Below are 7,500 nucleotides of genomic sequence, written 5' to 3'. Positions count from 1 at the left end.
TTTTAGTGAGAGAGAGAGAGAGAGAGAGAGAGAGAGAGAGATTTAAAATACGAAATGTACGTGGAAAAAGTAAATACTGTAAGAGATAAATGTCTCTCTCTCTCTCTCTCTCTCTCTCTCTCTCTCTCTCTCTCTCTCTCTCTCTCTCTCTCTCTCTCTCTCTCTCTCTCTCTCTCTCTCTCTCTCTCTCTCTCTCTCTCTCTCTCTCTCTCTCTCTCTCTCTCTCTCTCTCTCTCTCTCTCTCTCTCTCTCTCTCTCTCTCTCTCTCTCTCTCTCTCTCTCTCTCTCTCTCTCTCTCTCTCTCTCTCTCTCTCTCTCTCTCTCTCTCTCTCTCTCTCTCTCTCTCTCTCTCTCTCTCTCTCTTCTCTCTCTCTCTCTCTCCTCTTGTTAGTTCTTTACATCTCCTCCCATTCTCTCCTCCGGTTTTTTTTCTCCTCCTTTTTTTATCTTTATTTATATATTTTTTTCATTTTGACAGTCCCCAAAAATAACGTAAAAAAAGAACACGGAAATGTGAGAGTTTTGGAAGGAAATGTGTGGGGGAGAAGTTAAAAATAAAGGCGCAGAGTAGGAATAAATGGAAACCAGAGTCAATTTGGCAACATAAAATGAAATAGAAAAAAAAATAATAGCGAGAGTTGCACCAATAAGATCCACAAAAAACAACAACCCCAACAAAAGATAAAAAAGAAAGATTAAAATAAAAACAAGAAAAATGGAATAGTGGCGTAAATTGCAAAGTTAACTGGGAACTGAGTCAATTTTGCAAAGTTTATATTGGAACCTTAAAAAAAAAAAAAAACTGAATGAAATTGGCACGAGTTGTATTAGGTGAGAGTTTTAAAAAGGGAACAAAATGAGTTAATAAAGTCAAGAACGATGATTTCATGACACAATTAAGCCAAACAGTGTATAAAGAAAGTATAGAGAGAGTGAAGTGAAGATCAGATTAGGTAAGTATATTTATAGCGAATGTATCAATGAATAACTAAATAAATGTACAAGGAAAACATAGAAAAAGTGAAGGTCAAATTTAGTAAGTGTATTTATAGAGAATGAATGGATAACTTAATAAATGTATAAGGTAAGCTCAGAGAGAGAGAGATTGAGTGATATGAAGATCAAATTAAGTTAGTGTATTTATAGAGAATGTATAGGTAACTAAATGAATGTATAGAGAGAGAGAGAGAGAGAGAGAGAGAGAGAGAGAGAGAGAGAGAGAGAGAGAGAGACCGAGACAGAGAGAGACAGAGAGGGAGATGTATTTATATAGAGAATGTATGGGTAACTAAATGAATGTATAGAGAGAGAGAGAGAGAGAGAGAGAGAGAGATTGTGAAGTGAAGATCAAATTAAGTAAGTGAATTTATAAATAGTAACTAAATAGAACATCAGTAAAACTACTAAATATAATCTAAAGAACCTGAAAAAACACACACACACACACAAACACACACAAACACTGGCTTCAAAAGCCAGAGGACCGCGGTTCGATTCCCCGGCTGGGTGAAGATATTTGGGTGTGTCTCCTTTCACGTGTAGCCCCTGTTCACCTAGCAGTGAGTAGGTACGGGACGTAAATCGAGGAGTTGTGACCTTGTTGGCCCGGTGTGTGGTGTGTGCCTGGTCTCAGGCCTATCCGAAGATCGGAAATAATGAGTTCTGAGCTCGTTCCGTAGGGTAACGTTTAGCTGTCTCGTCAGAGCCTGCAGCAGATCAAACAGTGAAACACAGTTACGTTCACCGGTTAAATGGGTAAGATTGGCATTGGGGAGCCAGTGAACAATAAAAAAAAAAAAAAACTGCAGGTTCAACTGGTGAGGATGTGGAAAAAGGGCACTTAAGAAGCTATTTGATAACCCAATAAAAAACACATGAAACTGACATATATAACAAATAAATATAACAATAAAGAACCCAACTTAACAATACCTAACAATAATACTAATGCTATATGGAGAAAATGTGGAAAAACGGGACGAGGGGAAATGATACTTAAGAGGTGTCGCAGTGGTGAAGTGCTGGGCTATGTGGATCCCACGGTATTCCAAGAGGCGTTGTGTTCACTGGTTCGACTGACTCCCAAAAATCAGGGAGCTCGCTCGCTTAACACTTCCGCTTGAGTCGAATGGGGCCGCGTGAATCCTACTTCGGGACAGGAACGGGGCTTCATGAGACGGTGACGTGGAGGGGAGGTGGAGAACGAGGTAGCAAGCGGAGGAGGTGATGGTAGTGGAGTATGTTACGGGCGGGCCGTAACAACGCACACGCACGCGCACGCGCACACGCTCACGCACACGCACACGCACACGCACACGCCGTAAAGAAGAAGAGAAACTAAAATCGAATCAAATTACAGACTTAGAGAAAAATGTTTATATAATACAACTTTTCCTCCATCTTTGAACACCCTTCTAAATGTAACCTCAGAAAACACGACGGTAGGAAAAAAATGTCTGAAAAAAATATCTGAAAATTAAATAACACAACACGAGGAAAGGAAACGAAAACTGAATCAATTTAGAACCAGAAAAATACTTATCTAATACAACTTTTCCTACTTCTTTTAACACCTGACCAAAATAACCTCAGAAAAAAAAGGAGAAAGAAGAAGAAGAAGAAAAGCAGAAGAATCACAATAAAAAAGAAGAGTAGAAACAGAAGAAAAATAAGAATCTGAAAAAGCAGAAATAGCAGAATCAGAATAATCAGAAGAAAAGAAGAAGCATTAAAAAAAAGAAGAAAAGAAAGCATAATTTCAACCCTTCCATACACCGAAAACAAACACACACACACACACACGCGCACACACACACACACACACACACACACACGCGCACACACACACACACACACACACGCACACACACACACACACACACACACACGCGCACACACACACACACACACACACACACACACACACACACACACACACACACACACACACACACACACACACACACACACACACACACACACACACACACACACACACACACACACACACACACACACACGCGCACACACACACACACACACACACACACACACACACACACACACACACACACACACACGCACACACACACACACACACACACACACACACACACACACACACACACACACACACTGGTGGAGACGTAACACACACACACACACACACACGAAGATCGGAAACACACACAGGGTAACGTCTGGCTGTCTCGTCAGACACACACACACACGCACACACACACACACACACACACACACACACACACACACACACACACACACACACGCACGCACGCACGCACACAGCACACACACACGCACACACATACACACACACACCACTGTTATGTTCACTGGTTAAATGGGTAAGATTGGCATCGGGGAGGCAGTGAACAATAACAATAAAAAAAGACTCTGCAGGTTCAACTGGTGAGGATATGCAAAGGGGGCACTTAAGAAGCTATTTAATAACCCAATAAAAAAACACATGAAACTGACATACACATATATATAACACATAAATAAATATAACCATAAAGAACCCAACTTAACAATACCTAACAATAATACTAATCCTATATGGTGGCAATGTGGAAAAACGGGACGAGGGGAAGTGATACTTAAGGAGGTGTCGCAGTGGTGAAGTGCTGGGTGATGTTGATCCCACGGTATTCCAAGAGGCGTTGTGTTCACTGGTACGACTGACGTCCAAAAATCAGGGAGCTCGCTTATCACTTCCGCTTGAGTCGAATGGGGCCGCGTGAATCCTACTTCGGGGCAGGAGCGGGGCTTCATGAGACGGTGACGTGGAGGGGAGGTGGAGAGGTGGCGAACGAGGTAGCAAGCGGAGGAGGTGATGGTAGTGGAGTATGTTACAGGCGGGCCGTAACACACACACACACACACACACACACACACACATTATCCAAAGATAGCGAGACGGAAGAGATGTGGGTTAACGATTGAAATGAGCAGCAGATCACTTCTCACGGAGGGTCTGGAGGGAGGGAGGGAGGGAGGGAGGGAGGGGAGGATTGGGGGACGGAAGTGAGGGGAGTGAGTGGAATGAGGGAAGGAGAGGGGGAGCGCTAAGTGACGAGTGAGGGGCAAAGGATCGAGGGACTCCAGCGGCGCCTCCTTGCTATTGGAAAACGATGCTCTCTTGTCTTGCGTCACAGCGTCCATTGAGAGAGTGGCTAGGAGTGTGTGTGTGCCTGTACTGTGGCTTGACTCTCTCTCTCTCTCTCTCTCTCTCTCTCTCTCTCTCTCTCTCTCTCTCTCTGAGTGTTCACCTGCATTTATATTATTTTTCTGTTATTTTCTTTTGCATTTATCTATTTACCCGTCCCTTCTTCCTCTCCTTCTTTCTTTCTTTGTCACTTATGCATCCCGTCACTCCTTGTCACTTTGTCTCTTTTACTGTCGCTCTTCTTTAAAATATTTCGTCGCCTAGCACATCTGTTGAATATGAGCTGCTTTCTTCCTCACTGTCACTCTTTATCTCCTCCTCCTCCTCCTTCTCATCCTCCTCCACCTCCTTATTTTTTTTTTTATATCAAGTTGAGTCAGAATCATGTCACTTTCATTCAGACTCGTATTGTGATCTTAGCGTCATGTTTCTGTCTAAGCTTACTCATCTTCGTGACTGGAGGAGGAGGAGGAGGAGGAGGAGGAGGAGGTGGAGGAGAAGATACGAATTTCAAATCTGCGGCTAAACGGGAGGAAGGGAGGAGTACAATTGTCTTGGTAATGGTGATGGCTGTAGGAGGAAAAGGAGGAGGAGGAGGAGGAAGAGGAGGAGGTGGAGGAGGAGAATGTGAAGGAGGCAAAAATAACGGGAATAGAAATGGGAGGGAAAGGGAGATGACTTTCTCATATTCTCTCTCTCTCTCTCTCTCTCTCTCTCTCTCTCTCTCTCTCTCTCTCTCTCTCTCTCTCCCATTTACAGTTCCATTTTTTCTCCAGTTTCCATCCATTTACTCTATATTCCCATCCCTTTTTCCTACTTCATTTTCCCTCATTTTTTTGTTTTTATTTCATTTTTCTCCCTTCAATGTCTCTTCTTCCCATTCCTGGTTCGCATTTATTCATTCGTTTTTTTTCTACCCATTCCCTAGTCTCACATTTCCATCCATTCCCCGGTCATATTTCTGTTATCCACTAATTCGTATTTCCATCTCTCCCTCCATTCATTTTCCCTCTTCAGTGTCTCCTCTGCCCATTCTCAGTTCACGTTCATTTACTCGACCTCATTTCACCCATTCCCTAGTCTCACATCCCCATCCTTCCCCTTGTCATATTTCTGTCAGCCACTAGTTCGTATTCCCCCTCTCTCTCTCTCTCTCTCTCCCTCTCTCCGTCTCCACAGCCGTTCCTCCTCTTCACCCTCATGACAATACTTCCACGGAGATCAAAGACGCTGCTTCCTCGTCTCACCGCCAGACTTGTGTGAGGAGACTGAGTTAGACTGCCTCAGAAATACCTCTGGATGACATATACTCTGTCCTTCCCTTTACTCCTTGCGTTCTTCCTTCCTTCATCTCTCTGTCTGTGTTTGTGTGTGTGTGTTTGTCTTGTATTTGTCTCTTCTTTTTTTTTTTTCTGCGTTTACTCTCTCGTTGTCTGATTGTGTGTGTCTCTTTGAAATCTTTCCTACAATCTTTCTCCTTCCTTCTTTTGTGTATGCATTATATTTTTTCTTTATATATATTTATTTCTTTGGTGTTTCTGTTTTTTTCATCACTTCATCTTCTTGTTCTTCTTTTTCTTATTATTTTTGTTTCTGGTATTTTCTGTTACTCATGTTCTTGTTCTTGTTCTTCCTCTTCCTCTTCATCTCCTTTTCTTCTTCCTTTTCTCGTCGTCATCGTCATCCTTTTCCTCCTCCTCCTCCTCCTCGTCCTCCATTCCACGCCAGTTATTGCCTCGGGGGACAGCGAGAGTTGCAAGGAGGAGAAGGAAGAGAAGGAGGAGGAGGAATAGCGAGAGGAGGAGGAGGAGGAGGCTTGGGAGTATTCAGTGGTGAGAAGGCTGGTGGCTGGTGAAGGGAAGTGAATGTTACATCCGTAATTAATTCCTGCTCCTGCCTCGGGAATTATATGAAAGGGGTACTGAGGAGGGGTGTTTGAAGTTTCTGAAGTAAGTTTCAGGGTTAATTGCTGAGCTAAAAATAGAGATGCAGGACAGGCTGGGAAGGAGGGAAGGACGGAGGAAGGGAAGAAAAAGTGGCAGTATGCAGAGTAGATGAATGAATGAATGAATGAATGAATAAGTAAGTAAGTAAAGGCGACGTCTTGTCATTTCATCTACGTATATTTTCATGATGGAAGTACTGGGAATGAATAGATAAGTAGATAAATGATACAGAATACAAATGAATAAGTAATATGAAGTAAAGATGAATAAGTAGAAATAAATAGGGAGTCAATATTAGATGAATAAATTAATAAAAATGAAAGTGAAAAAAAACAATTGCCCAAAACATCATGTACAGCTATTTGATATGTAGAGTTTAGAATAAATCCCACTACAACATTTCACACTAAAACAACAAATCGGTCCTACAAAAACAAATAAACAAAAAAACAATCAAACACCTCAATAAACAAAACAAAGCAAACAATCAAATATCAAATTACAACAGACAAAAAAAAAAAAAAATATATCCCATACATCACACTAAAGAAAAACAAACAAAACACAAAATAATCGATCACTGCAGTTTGAAATAGCACCGCGTCGAGTAGTGATTGGTGGAATTCCAATTAGAGGTGAGTATTCTAATTAAGGCGTGACAGGTGCGTCTCTTTGTGATGCTGCGCCGCCCCCGAGACACGCCGCTCATTTGTTTTTATAGCTTGAGTATCACTTGCCCCTTTGTGAGCGTCAAGTGGTCATCTTTAATAGCAGAGAGAGAGAGAGAGAGAGAGAGAGAGAGAGAGAGAGAGAGAGAGAGAGGCGTTGAGGGGTATGAGTTTTTAGAGTGTTTCTCACGGTTAATAAAATGTGAGAATGAGGTAATGAAGATCTCGCCTGCGTGTTATGAGGGAACAATGAGGTAAGAAGGAGAGAGAGAGAGAGAGAGAGAGAGAGAGAGAGAGAGAGAGAGAGAGAGAGAGAGAATGTAGGAGGGAAGAAGGGAGAGACTGTGTAAAAAAGTACTAGTTAGAGGATAAAGGAAGCAGGGAGGGAAGAGAAAAAAGTAAGAGGGCACCAGCAATGGAGGAGAAAAGAGCAGGAAGAGTAAATGGTAGAGAGAGAGAGAGAGAGAGAGAGAGAGAGAGAGAGAGAGAGAGAGAGAGAGAGAGAGAGAGAGAGAGAGAGAGAGAGAGAGAGAGAGAGAGAGAGAGAGAGATGGGTCATTAGTGTTCGGGAGAGTGAAGTGTAACCGGTGCTTGGAGCTTTGGAAGAGTGGCAAGTTCAGATTTTTTGTTACTTGGACTCTGAGAGCTTTTGTTTATTAACCTTTGTGTCTTTCTGTTTTCCTTCCTGCTTTTATTT

The 7,500-nt window shown here is 42.4% G+C and overlaps 2 protein-coding genes across 2 annotated transcripts in view; one reads left to right on the top strand and one right to left on the bottom strand.

Moving 5' to 3' along the window:
* The window catches only part of LOC123516253, a 26,904-nt gene extending 23,236 nt beyond the window's left edge, over nt 1-3,668 (bottom strand). Inside the window, exon 1 of the transcript XR_006678131.1 lies at nt 3,621-3,668. The gene's annotated coding sequence lies outside the window, so the exon portion shown is untranslated. The remainder of the gene's footprint in view (nt 1-3,620) is intronic.
* The window catches only part of LOC123516254 (proteoglycan 4-like), a 380,397-nt gene that overhangs the window by 58,444 nt on the left and 314,453 nt on the right, over nt 1-7,500 (top strand). The gene's annotated exons all lie outside the window — the stretch shown is intronic.

Source organism: Portunus trituberculatus, chromosome 40 (genome assembly GCF_017591435.1).
Source record: "Portunus trituberculatus isolate SZX2019 chromosome 40, ASM1759143v1, whole genome shotgun sequence".
NCBI classification, from domain to species: Eukaryota; Metazoa; Arthropoda; class Malacostraca; order Decapoda; family Portunidae; genus Portunus; species Portunus trituberculatus.
The sequence above is the reverse complement of the archived record's forward strand: the minus strand, read 5'-3'. Positions and strand labels throughout refer to the sequence as shown.